We start from the raw sequence: 21,562 nt of genomic DNA, 5'->3' as shown, positions 1-21,562 counted from the left end.
ATCTATATGAATATTATAGGTGAATACCATAAAGTTATTTTTATTTTAACATTATTTTTTTCACCAAGTAAAAATGTTTTCACGTTCTTAATTTTATTTTATTTCATTTTATTTTATTTTTTATTTTTATTTTTATGTAATTTGACTGACTCAAAATATTTACAAGACAGAGATTACAACATCTCTTTGATACTCGGCGTGACAATAGAGACAATCTATTGTCATGACTCGCAACACACTTTTTAAATAATCATCTTAAACATTCCTATTAAATTCAAAACCCTTTAAAAGTTCTTCACATGTTTTTATCAAAAACCATCCATGGAGCCATATCCACTCAACATACTCAAGCCCCACTTTCTCATAATATTTTTGCACTGAGATAGTTCTCATATGAATATTCATTTGATAAATCAATGGAATGGTCACCCCAATCCCTTTTTGCATTTGTAATCCCACTCGAAAGATGGCCAATGTTGATTAAGGAACCAAATGTTATTGACATATGATTTTGTGAAAATCAATATGTTCCCTTCATGCCTATTACTGAAGGGCATGTCCAAGTTTATACAATGTTAACCCCCCCCCCCCCCGGGTGTTAACCCTGAACCCCTTATTAACCCCTAGTATTGAGTTATTGCATTTCTTTTATTATATTGTTATGTAGGTCAAACCCTTTCATTGTACCCTTTCATTATAATTGTCTCATTTGTCTCCTATATACATACTAAGGAGACCTAGAGTTAGAATCATCATCTCTTGTCGAGGCTCCACCCTTGAAGTGAATTGTACTTATTGACTTCTTATCATTTTTAAGGTGCATGGTTCATAACATCTGGTAACAGAGCATACAAACCTAGGGTTTGGTTGATTTAAATGAGGCATCATGGAATTTTTGCTATAACCTTCTTCTTGAAAGCTTCAGATCATGAAATTTTGAGAAAATTGAGAAATGATCCTGAAGTACATCTGCTCAAAATTTTAGATTTTGGTTCACTATACTTTCACAGGTATAACTTATGGAAGTTAGGGTTTGTGAATGGTCCTGATATCAATTTCAAATGAGTAATATTCAATTTTTCAGTATAAATTTTGTTCTGCACTTCAGACCATGCAATTATGTAATGATTAAGGAAGGATCTCGAAGTACATCTCATCAAAATGTTAAATTTTGGTATTTTATACTTTCAAAGATATACCTTGTGGAAGTTTGTAAATGGTCCTAAAATGAGCCTCAAATGAGTGATCTTGACATTTTCACTACAATATTTTTTCTCGATCACTTCAAACCATGAATTTTTTAAGAGACTTTGGAGAGATCTTAGGGTATATCTAGTGAAAATGTTAGATTTTGGTTTGTTACAATTTTAGAGATATACCTCGTGGAACTTAGGGTTTGTGAATAGTCCTAAAATTAGTTTTAAACGAGTTGTCTTGGAATTGTTGTTGTAGCTTTCTCCCAGAGAAGTATAACACTGTAAAATTTTCAAGGATATGAGGAGATATACTGAGATACCTCGGGTAAGAATAATATTTGAAAAATTGGACATGTGGCATGCTACACAAGTTCGCTCATGGGAAGAGGCCAAAAATCAGCAAGTCTTTGGAAAGTTACCATAACTCTCACTTGGCATGCCAAATTTCGGTCAAACTTGCAGATTTACAAAGAAGACATATCAGAGTACTACAAGTTCAAATTTTAGATTCAAGAGGGCTCAAATTTTAGAGATATATCAGGACAATTGTCAACCATCTAGATAGTATACAAATTTGGGTTTTGAAACATATGTAACTTACATTTGGCATAGCTTTTGATTGAAAGCTCTATTTTTGGTGATTCAAAATTTGTGATAATGAGGAAAAAGAGGAGCATTATTATTTACATAAACATCTCCTAAGGGTGCTTCAAAAGTTATTTCACCACTCAAACCTCTAAAAATTTCATCCATGACTCACGAAGAAACCAGTACCGAGTACCCAAGTTTGAAAGTCAGATGTCATAAGTGCAAGGATTAGTAAAAAAAATATGGAACAAAAGATGGAGGCAAATAAGGAAGAAATACAAAAATCCATGAATTTCATGGAAAATCTTCTCTTGGAGAGGCTTCTTTAAAGAGACATGGAGATCTAAGGAAGTCTTGAAAATAAGGAGAATAATGATGTCGGGACCCAATCATATATGCAGAGTATTTTATCACAATTAGATAACACAAATATTGAATCACAAAATCATGATTCTTCATCACCTCGAGATACATGAATTCAATGCGGCACCAATGAACTACTTAATTTCAAAGATCAATGTGAGGAAGTATGATGGTAACAATCATATAACATAGATATTCCAAATTAAGCAATAATTTGATCTATAAAGTGACAGCCTTACAGAAGGTAAATATGGCATTCATGTATTTAGAATAAGATCGAGTTGTATGGTATTAATGGCTTTGAGAAAGGAAAAGGGATTCTATTATATCCTGATCCATTTTTACTGAGGAATTGATAACACATTGTGGGGATATTAAGAGCAATACATTCTTTTGTCAATCGAAAAATCTTTAGTAAACGGGTCCACTTATAGAGCATATTCAATAATTCCAAAAGTTGAGTCTCAGGGTAAAGAACATTTCAGAGAATAATTTGTTAGACCTATTTATGGGAAGTTTAAGGGAAAGCATCAACCCTGAGATGCATCTCTTTGAACCTAAATCCCTAGAGCATGCTTTTAGTTTGGCAAGGAAAGTCGAAAATAAAAATATGGCTACTAGAAGAGTGATCACTAATAACTATATAGAAGATCATCCTCCCACTCCTAACCTCACTCAATTAACAAGGTCAACACATGAAAAAATGGATGAAAGAAGCAAAAAAAGGATTATGTTTTAATTGAAATCAAGTATAGTAAGGGACATAAATGTAGTGAGAATAAATTATTCTACATAGATTATGAAGATCAAGAATTGGAACCGCCATAGGATCCAAAGCTAAAAGAGACTACTCCAACAATATCTTGTCATGCATTGGTTGCCATCAATAGTCCATAAACCCTCAAGGTAGAAGGATATAACAAAGAGCAAAAGGTAATAGTGTTGGTTGATTCTAGTAGTACTCATAACTTCATCAATTACAATTTGGCAAATCTTCTCAATTGCTTTGTATTGTAGCACCATAATTTCAAACTATGATTGTTGATGGAAGTACAATAAATTGTTCAACGAAGTGTTGTAGTATTAAGTTGAATATGGGGGAGTATTTATTGGATAGCCCCATGATTGCAATCCAAATGGGTGGTGTTGATGTTTTATTAAGGATATCATTACCAACATTATGAACAATGGCCCATAATTTTCAAGATCTTTTCATGAGTTCTCCTTAAAACTCTAAAGTGATAATCTCTAATAGCATGACAAAAGTAATCAAAGAGGGACAATGTGGTGTAGTTGCACAATTGTGCTCATTAGATATTTAAAACATCTATATGCTTTGCTTTAGTGGATCTCAGAAAAGTTAACAACAATCATTCCAAGGTATTTGGAGAGATGCCCAAGGGTCTTCCACCTACTCAAGATCATGACCATGTTATTCATTTGCAACCTAGAGGCATACAATCTAACATTGGGCCTTGGATGTAACCATAAGCACAAAAGAGTGAGAGTAAGTATATGATTCAAGAAGAGGCTAGCATCACTCAACCTAACCAAATTGCTTTCTCTGCACCAATGATGATTGTTACAAAAAAGGATGGTTTATGACATATGCAGTTAGATAAATTAACATTGAATTTTTATGGCCCTTATAAGATGTTGTAGAGGATTGGAAATACAGCTTACAAATTGGAGTTGCCTTCTCCAAATGCACATCTAGTCTTCAAAGTTTCTTGCTTAAATAAGGTAATAACTAACAATATCCCAATCTAAGTTATTTTACCATAGATTAATGAAGAAGGGAAAATCACTATGACACAAACTTATGGAACATTATGTGATATCGTTGAGGTGTTTGACATTTTGGGTGAACACTTCACCCATCCTCAGGGACAAAAAGCTCAAATGATGAATTGAAGAGTGACAAACCAAGTATAAAGGGAAAAAGTAAATCAAAAAATGAAAATGATCGTTAGAGGGATGAAAAGGAATGTGAATATTTATGATTTTTTTTCCAAGGAAAATAATTGTAATTTCATTCATTCAAATAAATAATCATTTATAAGGAATTCCACCTTGCTAAGAGTTGCAATCTAGTAGAATGTGAAGCAAAAAATAGCTACAAAATAAGTCATTGTACTAGAATTGTATGTCCTTTCTGCCCAAGTAAGACTATCCCTATATGGCATGTGGTAAAAGTTAGATGAGTTTTGTCTCGCTACTCCTCAATCCACCAAAGACCTCGTTCCATTACCATCCCGTCTTTTGAGGGACAATATGCTACCTTGTTTTGTTCCCTGTAGATGTGAGAACATGAAAAATAAATAAACGAGTCCTTGAGCCTCATTATTTCTTCCATTATAGGCAGAAGTAAAATGTTTCTGCAAGCTTGTGTTTTGTTGAGTCAATTAATTATTAACATAGAATCCCCCTATACTTAAATCTATGTGCAATCTTTTTCTAAAGCGAAGAGCAACATGTTTTTGCAAGCTAGTATTTATGCCTGATTATTTGTCCCTGAACGAAGACTCAATTTTACTTAAAAGAAGTGAGATTCTGAGAGGAGGATAATGAACCCTCCTCTTCTCCTCTGCCTAGAGTTACTTGAGGCTCCATCAAAATAATCCCACGACTTGAAGCGATCAAGATTTTTTACTATTATCACTCTTGTTGGGGTTGTTGTGAATGTTGATGAATTATAATTATTAATTAATTAATAATAATAATATATATATAGAATCGTTGTTGCTGCTGTGCGCGCGCGCGCGCCTGAGCCCGCCCTCGAAATCGCCTGCTGCTGCTTCTGCTTGATCGATCAGCCTCATGGATCCTCCGGATCCGCCTGGGGGGGATCCGGAACTGCAACATGCTTTCTCCAAACTGATCAAATCTCTGCCACAGCAAAGACCAAGGCCATCTGCAACCAAGTTTGTGAAGAAACTAGATGTGTTACAGGAAGTGCATTTGCCTCCGACTATCCCTCGCATGGCAGCCATCTCCTTAGCAGAAAAAGGCTTAATCGGGCAATTTACAGGACTATGGCCTTCGCCCAAAACAGTGCAAAGGTGGGTTGAACGGAACTGGGCTGATAAGACCCAAGGGAAAATCTCCATCAGATTCTGTGGCAAAGAATATTTTACATTTCACTTCGAAACTAAGGAAGACAAGGACCTAATCTTCAGGAACGGGCCGTACTTCATGGATTCCAGGGGTCTCTATCTCAACAAATGGACCCCGGATTTCGATCCAGAGCTAGACATACCAAGCGCAGTTCCAGTCTGGGTCAGGCTGCCCCATCTCCCTCTTCACTGCTGGGGCGATGATTCGGTCAAAGCAATAGGGAACGCGGTCGGAAAATACATAGATCGCAGCGAACCCAAGGACAACCTGCAGGCCTGTGCGCGGATCTGTGTTGAAGTAGATCTGGGACGCGGACTACCGGAAGCAATCAAACTGAAAGTAGACGATTGGTGCCATATTCAGCAGCTGGACTACGAGCAGATACCCTTCAAATGCAAGGTATGTCACGAATATGGACATTTTGCAAATAGATGCCCTAAAATCATAAATGTAGGATCAGAAGAGCAAGAAGGGCAATGGGAAACTGTTAAAAGAAAAAAATCATCTCCACCACTGAACCCTTCGGAATCTGAAGCCCCTGGGCCTTCCCTCCAGCATCCCATCCAACCTCATTCATCCCTCCAGCACCCTTCTTCGTCCTCTCAACAGCCCCCTCCTCATCACCCCTCCTCATCCCCCCGACCTTCTGATCCCTCCATTCCTCCTTCCTCTAATCCCTTTGCTGCCCTCTCTGAGGAAGAATCTGAGCAGGATCCCTCCCCATCTGATCCTCATCCTCATCCCTCCCCCCCTCATTTCTCTCAGCCCTCCCCTGACACTCCCTCCGCTAGGATCACCAGAAGTTCATCGAAGGATCATGGAGCGCCCAGCGATATACCCAAAAAACACGGACCTGGCAGAAAATCGGCGAAACAGCATAGAGAAGAAAGTGCACAGAAGGACATTGCCATGGGATCTCAGACTCCTATAGAATCCTTCATACTAGGACATTCGGATAAAGAAAACAATAACAAAGGCAAAGAGAGGCGAGCACCTCTCCATGCTACCGGCAAATCATGATGAAAATGCTATCCTGGAACAGTAGGGGACTAGGGCACCCCTCCAAGATAGCAGCCCTAAAGGAATTAATCCAAAGTGAAAAACCGGAAATTATCCTTATTCAAGAGACAAAGCAAGACCAATCCGAAATCAACAGAATCATCAATCAACAAAAGCATTACAGTGGCTGTGCCAGTGAAGCAAGAGGAGCCTCAGGTGGCATCCTAACAATGTGGGACAATAGCAAATGGAGCTGTAACTATGTCAAAATACATCAGAGTTGGATCAGTGTTAATCTAGAAAGCAAGGAAAATGGAACGACTGTTAAAATATACAATATCTATTCTCCGAACCAATACAGGGAAAAAGAAGTGTGCTGGAACACTTTGGAAACAAATATAGAAGAAGACCAAGACAACAATCTCATTCTTGCAGGGGATTTCAATCTGGTTTTGCATGCTAATGAGAAAAGAGGGGGAAACTTCAGCCCAGACCCATTCAGAAACCGACTTGAACATATTATGCAGGAGCAAGATCTGGTCGATATAAAGCCCAAAAACCGCAGGTACACCTGGAGCAATAGGCGCCTAGGAGCAGGCAATATCATGGAGAGGCTTGACCGGTTCCTCATTAATATCGCATATCTGTCCTCCTTCGTTACCGGCCAATCAAACATCCTCAACATCTCCGCCTCGGATCACTATCCAATAACGCTCACCTTGCACAGTCATTGCCAGCTTGGACCTCTCCCTTTCAGATATTGTTCCCTCTGGAATCAAATTCCTGCAGCTAGAGACGCGGTGTGGCAGGCCTGGACCCAGCACGTAGAAGGCTCCCCGACATATATCTGGGAAACAAAGTTGAAGCAGACTAAACAGGCTCTTAAAACCTGGGCAAAGACGAATTACAAGGAGCCCGAGTTGATTAAAAAAGACATCAAGAAAAATCTTGAGGAAGTACAGCAAAATATTGAAGCTGAAGGCCTCTCCCAGCAAGCTAAAGAAAATGAGATAAGACTGTATTCCCAGCTGAGACAAACAATAAGGGACGAAGAGACCAAATGGAGGTTAAAGTCAAGACAGTTATGGCTACACGAGGGAGACAAAAATACATCTTATTTCCATAAGCAGGCGACAGTTAGAAAGGCCAGGAACACTGTGAGCACAATTAGAGATAGTGAAGGGATCAGCTACGACACCCAGGACACCATAAAAGAAGCAGCCACTATTCATTTTAAAAATCTCCTGACAGAGGACAAAAGTGAGGAGGACTACTCAAGCTTACTCCAATACATGACTAAAGAAGTCACCCAAGAAACGAATAGCAGGCTCACGCAAGAGGTAGATGAAGAAGAAGTTCAAAAAGCAATCTGGAGTCTTCACCCAGACAAAGCTCCAGGACCTGATGGGTTTCCAATTAGTTTTTATAGGGAGTACTGGCAGCTGATCAAAAAAGATCTCCTAAAGATGATATGCTGGGTTCTTCGGAAAGGCAAACTGGGGGGATACACCAACTCAACCCATCTAGCCTTAATTCCAAAAGAAAACAGGCCCTCTACCTTCTCAAGATTCCGACCCATATCCTTGTGCAATTCAGCATACAAAATAATTACAAAAATTCTGTCAACTAGGCTCAAGCCTCACCTCTCCTCTTTGATCTCAGAAAACCAAGGAGGCTTTCTGCCCAATAGACACATCTCTGATTCCATTCTTCTCGTGCAAGAGGCCATCCATTCAAGCATAAGCCGAAAGGAGAAAGGATTTGTCCTAAAATTAGATCTTGTTAATGCCTTCGATAGGGTTAGACACTCCTTTCTGTTTGCAGTGCTTCATAAAATGGGATTTAACCCCTCTTTCATTAATATGATCAAAGCCTGCATCTCGAATCCTTGGATCTCCCCTCTGATCAATGGTAGACCTTGTGCTGCTTTCCAATCCTCCAGAGGCCTTAGACAAGGCTGCCCCCTGTCCCCTTACTTATTTATCCTCATGGCTGAGTCTCTTAGCAAAGCCTTGGATTACAACCGAAGAATTGGTCTAATTACTGGCATTAAATTTGAGCAAGGTACAAAGAACATCAATCACTCCCAATTTGCAGATGATACCCTCTTGATGGGAGGAGCGTCCGTCACCATTGCAAGGCGTTTCAAAAAGATTCTAGATCAGTTCATGGATTATTCAGGAGGGAAAGTTAATCAGGTAAAAAGTTGCATCTATGGATGGAACGCAACAAATCACACCATCCACAGCATTGCAAATACTCTAGGAGTCTCATACAAGCTAAACTGGAGCCACTTCACATACCTAGGGATGCCGGTGGGTACGGGACCTCTGAAGGCCGATACATGGAATGAAACCCTTGATAAAATAAAGAGGAAAATCCAACAATGGGGCTCTATGTGGTTGAACCCAGCAGGGCGCCTTGTACTACTAAAATCTGGTCTGGCCTCCCTGCCCATTTATCGCTTCTCTTTGTACCAAGCTCCAATGGCCTTCCATCAAAAAATGGAAAGAGCTCTTAGACACTTTCTCTGGCAAGGAGGGAAAACGGAGAAAAAAAAGTTCAATTTGGTTAGCTGGAAGAATGTCATTCAGCCTCATGAGAAAGGAGGGCTTGGAATAAGATCTCCAAAACTGCTGAATTTAGCTCTTGGAGCTAAAATAATTTGGAGACTGATTTCAGGGGCCTCAGCATGGTGGAAGACGGTCCTAGAGGCCAAGTATCTAAACAGCACAAGACATCAACTCTTGGACACCAACATCCCCAATAGAGAAAGCACAAAAATCTGGAAACTCTGCAAGAAAGTCATACCTTTTATGTCCCAAAACATATCAAAGGTCCCAGGAGGGGGGAGCAGCATAAATTTCGCCACTGACAGAATATTAGGACAACATCCTATGGGATCAAACATTGAGGCAACTCCGGCCACAAGTTGGCTTAATGACAGAGGCATATGGAGCCTAGCTCAATTAACGCATTGGGGAAACCATTCCCAAGCTTGGGAAGGTTGGCAACTTCCGGACTACCCTAGAGAGCTAGAAACAAGCGTTGTAGCTTTAAAGAACCTTCTGCACAGTAAAGCTCCGACCCAAAGAGGTAAGCAAGATAGCTACCGCTGGGACCCCACGGGAACCCAATATACAGCCAAGGCAGGGTATCAACACCTTTGTGACAGCGCCTTTCCACAGGTCATATGGAGTCAATGGAAATTGGTTTGGAGAGCTGAAGCCCCCCCTAAAGTAAAATTCTTCTTCTGGCTTCTCCTGAAAGGGAAGATTCTAACAGCAGAAAACTTAAAAAAACGGGGCATTATGGGCCCATCCAGGTGCCCAAACTGCTGTCAAGCAGAAGAAACAATACAACATCTGTTCATAGATTGCCAGGTAGCAGATGATTGCTGGAGACAGATGGCCTCGATCGGGGAAGTCACATGGGAACCAAAGGCAACCATTGCAGAAACTGTCTACAATTGGAGGAAAAATTGTCCTTGGAAAGAAAAGAAGAGCAAAGTAACGCAAAGGATATGGAATACCATACCTTTAACCCTTGTTTGGCGCATATGGCTTGCAAGAAACAGAAAGGTATTTCAAGACAAAGGATGCAATACTAGAGTCATGTGTCACAAAGCTAAGAATTTAGCGGTGGAAGCAATTCTAGTCCACACTCAAGGCAAGATAGAGACAGCCAATTACAGCGTTGAAGAAAGAAATTTAATCAATTATGTACAAGGAAACAAAATAAGCTCCCAGGCACCAAGGCAAGGGAATCTACAATCGAAGGAGACAAGCAGTGCTTGGAAACTGAGGCTCAAGGAGGAGGAATTCGCACTCTGGCTGAGCAAGTGCAATAGGTTCTATATGTTCTTCGACGGCGCCTCAAAATCAAATCCTGGCCTAGCAGGTGCAGGGGGACTTATCTGCAATGCCAATGGCGAGACTATTCTTCATTTCGAATGGGGGCTGGGAGAACTCTCCAATAACAGGGCAGAGGGACTGGCTCTGTTCCAAGGTCTCACCCAACTGATCAAGATAGGAATTAAGAAGGTGATAGTCTTTGGCGATTCAGCAATCATCATCCGACTCATGGTGCAAAGGCAGAGCACGCCAAACACACTACTGCAGCAAATCATCTGTAGGAACCAGATCCTTCATGACTTACTGGAGGAGGTCCGATATTACCATATATTACGTGGACTAAATAAAGCTGCCGACAAATACGCCAACAAGGCTTGTGAACGCCCCAAAGGAAGTCTTAGCTGTAATAATATCTTATCCTTCCAATCATTACCATGAGAACCACGCAGCTAGTCAATGCCAAGGGAACTGTAACCAACAGAATCCATGACTGCAGGCAAATCAGCAGTGCAGGGGACAGTACAGGTAAAGTAGCAAGAATTTGTATCAGAATCCAGATTAGGAAATCTACGCAGAGCATGGGAAACAGGCATCGGGCAGAAGGAAATCGTCCTAACCATCAGGGATCAGATCCTGATCAAGATATGCGTTGGAAGGTGCGGTGGAACATTGGGAAGCGCAGATCTTTCTCCCAACACAGCATTCTGCAAAAATCTTTATATGGCCCGGGTGTCCAGACTCATCTTCCCACAGGAGAAAGTTATAGTCACAGCTCCAAGAGTAGAATAGTTGCTGCATCTCTCCAAGCTATTCGCGGTCGTCTTCACAAGCTCGAGGTCTTATCCTCAAGCGGTATCTGTGTTTGCAAGAGTGGCGCTGCCACTGTGCGAACGGAGGCCTTCGCCAGAAGTCAGAAAAGCCCCCAGAGGCACCGAGATAAGAAGCGGATTAGTGTCAGCATCTGCATTCCAGACCCAATGGAACGTCCAGAGCAGTGTTTCCATTGCAGGGATTTACAAGCAGAATTCGAAGAGGTGCGTGCACAACAGCAAGCCCTGGAGGATCAAGTGCGCAGTCTGGAATCTAGGCTTGAAGAACAATGTAGAATTCTCCACGAGAAATACAGGGCTGAGATGAATCTCTTCTTGCATAGAGTTCACTCCCTGCATGAACAGTTTAATAGTTTGAGCAACAGATGCAGCCATGCCGAAGAAACGATATCCATCCTCAAGGATATAATGGATAAAAAACTCAAAGACGCAACATCCTCCTCTAGTGCAAAGCAGATCGAACCAGACCTGGACCCAGAAGGATCTACTGCAAGGAAGATAAGCCATATCGACATAGATTAGTCATGGTTTGTAAATGTAAATTTTGGGGCTTTCAGTTTGTAAGAGTCTACAGTAGTATAAGCAGTCTTAAGGGAAGGAAAACAACAGTAAGAATCAAGGAAAATAAACTTTTTGTAATTCCTTGGATTCAAAATGCTCAGGAAGCATCTTATGTACGACAAGCTGCCCTCTTTTTTCAGATTAATATATAGCAACCGAACCTTGTCTCAAAAAAAAATTAATAATAATAATAAGATTAAGCTAAGAATGGATTAGGAGAATAATTAGAGAAAGTCAAACTAAAATAAGAAAGAGATAAGAGGAACAATTGAAATTGGTTGGTGAAATAATAGAAAATAGAAGTCAAACTAAATTGACGCTAGAATTAAATATTTCTATTAGATATAAAATTAATATTACAATAATATTAATTTAAAATATTATATTAGTAAAATATAATTAAAGTAGAGTTGAATTTAAAGTTATTAGATTTTTAAAATAGTGTAGAATTAAAATAGAATTTGATTAGAATTAAAAAATAGATTATCAATAACAAAAGAGTATTGGTCAGATTAGGATTATAAATAAATATGTCTATTAAATTAGTATTAAAATAGAATTAAAACGGGATTGAAATAAAATTAAAGATTAGATTTTTAAAATAGAAATAGAATGAAAAGAATAATCAATAATGAAAAAGAAAGGGAAGGCATTAAGAGGATAAAAAAATATTAGGTAGGTAGGTAAACTCATAGAAAATATACGTCAAACTACATTAGGATTAGAGTTAACTACTTATATTATAATTAAAATATTAAAAATAAGAAAAGAATAGATTATTTTAAGAGAAGAAATTAGATAGGATGAATAATATTAGAAAAAGGGGGCGCAGGGGGGTTGGAACAAGGTACAAAAAAAAGACTAAAGAAGATCAGGGGAATGACGAATGGGAAAGGGTACTAAAGATGGTTAGGACTGACATCAGTGTTAGGGGGATTGGGTTTATAGGACAAAAAGTGGATAGTGGATTTCCAAGAATGGTTGAGTTTATACTCATCTTCGCCATTAAAGTTGTTAGGGTGCTTTTCGATTTCTAAAGCTTCTATGATGACACGTTTTGAGTGGAAGGGGGCAAGGGCCAATATTTTGGTTTTATCAAAACAAATTAAATGTTTGGTATTATGGGAGTGTTAAGTGATGACAGATTTAATAATTCAATTATGGTAGTTGTCAACCATATTTTCTTTAAGGTGAGCTTTGAAGGATCTCCCAGTTTGTCCTATGCAAGACATTACATAGGAGCAAGGGATCTCATAGACTACGGGGCTAAGCATAGGGTCATTCTTATCGGCGGATCTGAAGAGCTATTTGAGGGATTTTTTGGGATTGAAAAAGGTTTTGATGTTCTTTTTAAAAAGGATTCTCGAAATATGATCAATAACCCCTTAAATGTACGGAAGGGAGACTTTGGCTAAGGGTGAATTGCTATAAAGGATTTTAGGATTGGGGTGGAGAGTGGAATCGAATGTCTTTTTTATCTAGGATGATAAGTAACCATTGGCTTTAAGGGTTGTGGTAATATGGCCTTTTTCTTTGGAAAAGTATTGAGAGGAAGAAATTTGAATGGCTCGAGTAACAAGATTTTTAAGCACAATTGTGATGTTCCCAATTTTGTGCGTGCAAAATTCACTAAGGAATTTTTGCCAATTTTTGGTAATATTTACGTCATAGGCATTTCTCTTTGCGGGTAGGAATCGGCAAACATTGTTAAGACCAACCAATCAAATCGATGGATTTTCATCCTCCTGGCGAAATATTTTTTACCACATGGCACATGGTAACTAGCATGGAATTTCTCCTGCTCCTCAACTTCTTCCACATGACCACCACCTAACAATTGTCATTGTTGGTCCTGCTCTTCCCCTATTTGCTCTGTGGAAGCCAATCCCTTGCAAGGCATCTTCATGATCTGTCTGCGGAAAACACCACCAAAGATACCAATGTTTTCGCCTTGGCAAAGCCTCCAACAAAGAGCACCGACCAACACAAACGATTAGAACCTTTATGGGTTGTGTCAAACCTCATATGTGCTTTAGCTTTAAAAATTTGACCGTCCATTACTATGCAAATAAAAATGTTTACATTCTTAGTAGTTTTTTACTTTCTAACACATACCGCCAACATGTAACAGTTAAAACTTTATTGTGTGTATCCTCTTCAACTTCACACATCCTTGCTCCCAACTCCTCCAAAGATACCAATGTTTCCATGCTTGGTAGCTCGTCTAACTTAGAGTAGCCACCGACACGTAAGAGTCGAAGCTTTATGGCTAGGTGATCGTGGTATGCTTTTCAGCTTCACACAACCCTCCACACAACTCCTCCAAAGATACCAACATTTCTGTGTTGGGAAACTCGTAAAACTTAGAGAACCAGTCAACATGCAGAAGTCAAAGGTTTTTGGGTTGTGCCAACCTCTATACACTCTTCAACTTCACACATTCGTTTGCCCATAACTCCTCAACCCCTAAATGTCAGCTTTTCGTAAACATGATGATATTTACGTGGTAATCTGTTTTTTTTCCAAATTAGAAAAAGTAAGGCATCAAGTCAGGGTTCTATAATCAATCAATACTACCCAAAATCTCCTTAAACACATGCACATATCTTTGCCTATTTATTTTCCTCCATGCTTTTACTGCTTCTTTTATTTTTCGCGAGGCCTTAGGAGGGTCAAGGGTTTGATTTCTATAGCAACAATGATTGTGAGTTCAGGTTATTTGAAAAATGCCTGTAGGATCCATCTATGTTAACATTTTCTCTTCTGAAAATTGCTAAATTTGTGGATCGTAGGGTATCAATTTAATTACCAGTGGGAAGAGCAAGAAGACTAAGCGTACAACTCCCAAGAGCCAAGATATTTACCTCAAGCTCCTTGTCAAGGTATTTGTCTTTAATCCAATTCGAAATACCCATTTTTCATGGTTCATAACATTTTAAGGCTTCTTGTAAGTCTTAATTCTATCTTCCTTCAGGCTTTTTCTGGGATTGTGTAATATTGTGTGCTTATGTCGTTCTTAGTGAGGAGAGTTGGTTTTGTTAAGGTTTCGTGGCATTTTAGAGTTTACTTAAAATCCTTAGTTGGTTTTGTTAGGGTTTCATGGCATTTTAGAGTTTACTTTAAATTCTTAGCTTGCTTTCATTATGAATTGTTTTTGGGTTTTTATGATATTATGTAGTTATACCGTCTTTTGGTGAAAATAACCAATAACCGCTTCAACGCAATGATTTTAAAGAGGTTATTCATGAGAACAACCAATAAGCCACCATTATCTCTTTCTCGTATGGTTTGTTACATGTAGGGGAAGATTAGTGATCTGTATGTCTTCAATTTAAATGGCTTTTCTTTTCGATAGTTTTTTAGCATACCTTTAATCAAATAAGGTCAGGATGAGGATCAAAGATACATTTTTTTCAACATGATAGTGAAGGAAACTACATGTATTAGACCGCATTTTCTGTTATAGGATGTAAATTGTTGGAATACTTGGGGAAACCTTAACACCCAATAGATGTTAAATACTGTGCTTAGTTAGATTCCTACTATTGCTAGAATATATATTTCCACGTCCTATTGGGACAAAATAAAATAGAATGAGCTATATTTGGAATTGATTAGAAAAAATTGTTCACCATACTCTTTTAACCCCTGAGCAAAATCTCTTTGAACAAACTGATTTGAATCGGCTCTATACTCTAGGAGTTTACTCATAAATATGACAGTATCACTTACAAGTTAGTCTCTCCTAAAAGCAAAGAAACTATATCTTTGGCTTGATCATTTGTTCTAATTACACATTAGATGACCAGAAAGACCTATAAACTACCACAGTCCAAGGTGTTTAGTGGTATGTAGTTTCAGCCATGCAAACTACATATGGAGGATGGGCAATGGTTGAAATTTATTAAAACTAACTGTTTGATGGGTTTCTTTCGAGTTTGATTCCCCAGTTTTACACCATTTTGAAGGAATCGATTCAATTCAGCTCCCGGCTGAATGATCTTTTGCAAATGCTACACCATCTTGTAAGACATAGACACAAGTCAAATTGTCTCAAGCAAGCCTGAATTTTAAGTCATTCTATATCAATAAAGAAAAAATGCATTACTTTGTCTTGATCTTCTTATCCAATTGTACGAGAGACTATTGGAAGACCTATTAATTCTCCACACTACAAGTTATGTTGTTATATGTCGTATCATTTATGTACTTGGAAATGAGTTATTATTGGAAATTTGAATTACAGAGACATTGTGTACTTGAGTTAGTCATGGGTGTAGAATCCCAAGAGGATTCAAACTAGGCATTTGTTGGCATGGAATTAGCCAAATGCTCAGAAAGGTTGTTGGCAGTTGTGAACATTTACATCAGTGAAAAATACATTTATGCGTAAATTTAGGCCCACACTCTAGGATTGTGCTCATAAGCGTGATTCAGTCTTGCAAGTCACAAACACAAGTAAAATTGTCCCAATGTGTGTGATTTGCAAGTCATTCACGACTAATAAACAAAAAATGCATTGTTTTGGCTTGATCTGTTATCCAATTACACAACAAACAACCATAAGATCTGTTAATTGTTTAGAGTTTCAAGTGTTTTGTAATGCCATCTATGTAGTTTTAAATGAGTTATTATTGAAAATTTGAATTAGATTGACCAGAGTAGAGTAGAGTAGAGTCTAAACCAGTGTTTAACTGAGGATATTCGAACTGGCCACCAGTTGGCATGGAATTTGCCAAATTCTGAGAAACATTGGTAACAAGTAGTTAACCTTTGGGTCGAACATTGTGAACTTGCCCAGCAATATTGGTGGCAACTGATTATTCCTTTTGGTGGTACGTTGTGATTTTTGTTTATTAATGAAAAATATATTTATTGTCAAAGTTATTGTTTTTTGAATCAATTCCAAGTTCCTACTCGAGTCTACCCAAGTTTTAGACATTGTGTAATATTTGTCATGTCTGAAATATTGTATCTTGAGCTTGGCAACTTTTAAAAATTTGTTTACAAGTTTAATTTTAAATTTTTATATTTATTGGAATGCATGATCTGCCCAATAGAAATTACTGTCATGCAAATTTTGGTTTCAACATCATCAGAATATGGGTAAGATATTTCCATTGGAAAATCCTTTGTAACTTGACCCGTCGATTATGGTACATACATGGTGAGGCCTTTGGCAAGGAAAATTTAATTTTTTGTCAAACTTTCCCTAATCACTCGAATTCAAAAGGAAATTTGCAAATTTCAGGTCTTCCAACTTCTAAGAGAATACAATTGACAAGATGTGTGTCTTTCCACTTGCCTGGCCTTAGGGGAGATAATGGTAAATTGTGTGTGTTTTGAGTGACTAATTTAGTAAATGGCGGTGAAATGCTCTGCGATGGTTTCTTCGTGGTAAGGTCATCTCCCTATATGTGGTCTGTGTATTTAAAGTTGCATTTGGTGCTCTTTTACTCCTACATTCTAGAAATTTGAAGTGCATATGGTGTCTGGTGCCTTTGTGTTTTGGAACTTCGGTTTCTTCGAAGTGTTTATTGTCTTGCAACTCTAGCTTCTGGTGGTTTGAGTTGTTGGTGTTTTATGTTATGCCCATTCTGCTGGTGGCGAGTGGTTTCAGTTATTATGTTGTTTGGAGATTTGGGTCGGTGGTTTTAGTTGTTTTGGAAGTTACATTTTTGCCTCCTATATTGCCAGATCTATTCTTCTTGGTCCATCTATTGGTGGCAAGCCTATCCAGTAGACTATTGTAGACTAGGTTGTATCTTGCAACATTGTTCTTATGTGTATCAACATCAATCGAAAAAAATTCTCTCATAATTCCAATGGTCATGAACACCTTGGAGCACCAGATGTAAAAAGCTCATGTCCTGAGAACCATTCATTAGTGTGATAGCACATCAATGCTTTATTTGGCCACTAAAGTCATAAAAAAAGAGCAGAGTTGTATCTCTCATAATGCAATGGACATGAACATCATTATACAAAAAAAATAGCAAATTCATTCCCTATCAGTAATAAAAGCTCAATTTTTCATGTGACAACTAAAGTCCTTGACAATGAGCACCAATGTATCTCTCATAATGCTCATGGACATGAACAGATTGGTGCTATAAAGCAAGATTCACTTTTGAATATAAAACTTTCTCACAACCTTGTAATTTAATATTTCCCTCCTACCTTTCTTTTAGTGTTGTACATTTGTTATTCAAATAATTTTGAACAAATATGGCAGTGATCACATGCTTATGTTATTCACAATATACTTTATATCCATTGTCTTTATCTCTGTATATATCATCCCCAAGAAAAGAGAAAAAAATGGTTCATTAATGAATACAAACAATCATTTAACAATGAAGATAAAACTCTTAAAGACACCAAGGGGACAAATTGATAGTATCATCATTAATATGAATGTGGAAGATGGAACGGAAAAGGCGGCAATAGTGACATGATCGAACAACAAAATTTGAGTTACTTACTTGATTTAATGTGAAAATTGTATTACGACTAAAAAGTAATACCTTCACAATCTCTAGGACAATTATGAGTATGTTCCCTTCTTAAAAAAAAAAAAAAAAAAAAAAAAAACAAAAACAAAAACAAAAAAACAAAAAACAAAAAAAAACATGTTTAGAATTCTAAAATTAGTGGAATCTGTTGTGTTTTCTAACCATTCGTCCACTAGCAATTTGTCATGCATTTCTAAAACTATTGTAACATATTGCCTCAATAACTATTGCGCCTAGCTTCCTTTGGAAGAGAACATACAAACCTGCAAACTTCATAGACACATCTTTGGGTGTTGTGGACATGGTTATAATCATTGGATTCAATTCAACGGTTAGAGAATTGCAGGGTCATGTCAGATTATATATGAACCTTATTAAAGATTCAAAACTCTTGTTTCTCTCAAACCTTTTTGAATGATTTTGATTTCCAAAAATAGGCTTGCCAATTTTCTTGGAAGACTAGCCAATTCCATGAAAGATCCAGGGTTTTGTAATTAGGAAAAAAATGTAGATTCCATATTTAGGAAGTTTATCCTTGGCAGGAATCAATACGATATTGGAAGGTCCTCATACAACCCCCTGTCAATTAGCAAAATCGGCACCCAATTTATACCTATCATAGGATTCATAGCATATGGTAATAGGGTTTTGATTGTTAAAGACATCGAAATCAACCTCCTTTTATGCACATATTCTTTGGTCAATCTATAGTTGTAAAACACTTCCACACTAAGAAATATGCCAAAGAATATGGATTGGTATCGAATTACTATATAAAACATTTTATGCGTATTGGTTTCCACTTGGTAAACTTCTTTTGGTGAGTTCATAGTTGTAAAATACTTGCATACTAACAAATATGCTAAAGAATCTTGATTGATGTCTAACTACTAGATAGAAGTTTTAGGCACAATGGGTTGCACTTCATCATGTCAATCGGTAGAAACAAACACTATTATTCATTTTATTTGTGTCATATGTTTATCTTTGTTTAAGTTTCTTATCCATAGATAAGAGACAAATTTTTTATATTGTCCTTCTTGAATTTGTTCATAAGTTTCTATTTTTTCCCAATTGATTGATATATATCGCAGGACATGCTTCTTTGGGGCACTTGAAATTCTCATTTCTTTATCTTTGATGTTTTAAAGCAGTTCCATAATGATTTCTCTCTAGGAAGGGATTTGATTTTGTGGTCTTGGAACTTGCCTTGTGCCATTTTGCTTGGAAGTCAAGGTGGAGCTCAATTTCTTTCTTTCAAAAAATTAACAATTTGTTTTATCTGGAATTACAGGGAATTATATCATTCAACATTTCAAAAGTATTATGCACAAGTATGTATTGCTTTGAACCTTCAACCTTTTTAGGTTCACATGGTAATTTTTGTTTTAGAGATTGTAGTTTTGTTTTGTTCTAGTTTTAATAAATGTCGTGCTTTTTGTACAATGGCTACTTCATGACTATGGATGTTGGTTCATGCAACAATGTGGGCTTTTCACGCATGTTAGAGAAGACACCAACAAGAAGAATTTCCACCTGACTTACCAGAGTTGTGAAATTTAGTTCCTTATTGGAGGCTAGAAATGATCATCTAGATAAGGTAGCAAAAGTTGTCTTGGTTCGAAAAAGATTGCACCCTGAGTAAAAGCTATGCATCTGAATGCACTTTCTATTTTCGTTTATTAGAAGTTACAAGGAAATCTATCCTGTAAATCATGAATTGTTTGACCTCTTTAAGATTGTTGTTTTTCCTTGTGATTTTATCCTTAATTCACTTTACGTAGTGAATTTGTTATTTTATATGATTGTATGTAGGCTGACATGATTTGTTTATTTTGACAAAATTTACAAATATTTGGTCCCCAAGGATCATAATACTTTGTAAATGTATTCATAGGTATGCATATATTTTGCATCACCAATAAGTACAAATTTTGCCTCATTGTAAGCCTTTGCAAACATCCAATACTAATTTGGATAGAGACTGTCTCCATCTAGACAATTGCATTAACTATTACCCTGTGCTGAAAATTGAAAAACATGTATCAACTTGACTGATATTCTGAGCGGATTCGTTATGGCACAATCCTTAGGGATTAAAAATAAAAAGATAGGTTTGGCTTCTAGGTTAATATTTTAGACTTGGCCCAAAAATCTCATGGCTCGTTCTCTTAAAATAACACAAGCCAATGCCAATGGGAATGGCGATATATTGTCACCTTTCGATGCCATTAGTGTGAGGCTCCCTCCTAGGGTCCTCTAACCAAAACTAAATTTCTCTAATTTTAAATACAATAAAATGGGAAATAACTTATTTCTATATAAACATTTATTTGATGATAATATACCATTAAAATTTATTTACCACAAATTAAATAAGTAAGAATTTCATTTCAACCATTTAACTAAGTAACCAATAAACAGAGGAATACATGTTCCAAAAGCTTAGTTGAGATGCTCTTGAGCTCCTGATTCTGTTGGGATGCTCCTCTTGAATAACTGACTGGATTTGCCTCCTAGCCAACTAGGAAGTATTTCCTAGCCCTCTAAGCCCAAGTCCAACCAGATATAGTGTGTCCAAGTTAAATAAACACTCTCCTTCTCTCCCTTCTCTTTTCTCCACCTCCTTCCCAAAACAAAATCCTCCAAAACCACAACGAAAACCAAAACCAAGACCAAGGATCCCCCTCTCCTCTCATCATCTTTCCCCTTTTATGCCTCTTTCTCCCATCCACCTCAACCACCTATCATTAATGTCATAACTACCCCCTCATCCTTTCATTTGACTTTTCTTACCATATCTTTTCCCAAGTAAATTTGAGAGGACATTTTGGGGATAAAATATGGATATATAATTTGGTAATTAATTGGAGAGGACCTTATCTTTTCCCAAGTAAACTTGAGAGGACATTTTGGGGATAAGATATGGATATATAATTTGGTAATTAATTGGAGAGGACCATATCTTCTCCCAAGTAAATTTGATAAGACATTTTGGGGATAAGATATGGATATATAATTTAGTAATTAATTGGAGATGACCATATTTTTCTCCCAGTAAACTTGAAAGGACATTTTGGGGATAAGATATGGATATATAATTTGGTAATTAATTGGAGAGGACCATATCTTCTCCCAAATAAATTTGAGAGGAAATTTTGGAGATATGGATATTTAAATTGTAATAAATGGAAGGAGACCATATCATATCAAAATTTAAATTTGAGAAGACAAGTTGGGAATTGAATAATAACGATAATAAAATTTATATCAGTAATAAATTTACAGTTTCACCAATGTAGGTATGTACCAATATTTCTTGATAATTATAAGTCAATATTTTCAGGTAATTTAAACACTAATAAAATTTGCATGATAAGGTTAAGTAGGGCATTACATACACTCCTCCTTTAGAAAACTTCGTCCCGAAGTTAGAGTGAAAAGATACAAGGAGTTCAAAGCAGTTTGACAATAAGGCATAACAAAATAGAGAGAGAGTTATAGTAGTAAAATTTGATAAGTCAAACAATGACATCACA

This window comes from Pinus tabuliformis, chromosome X (assembly GCF_031772625.1).
Source record: "Pinus tabuliformis cultivar Carrire ecotype Pingquan chromosome X, CPIR1, whole genome shotgun sequence".
Lineage (NCBI taxonomy): Eukaryota > Viridiplantae > Streptophyta > Pinopsida > Pinales > Pinaceae > Pinus > Pinus tabuliformis.
This window is presented reverse-complemented; position numbering follows the sequence as displayed.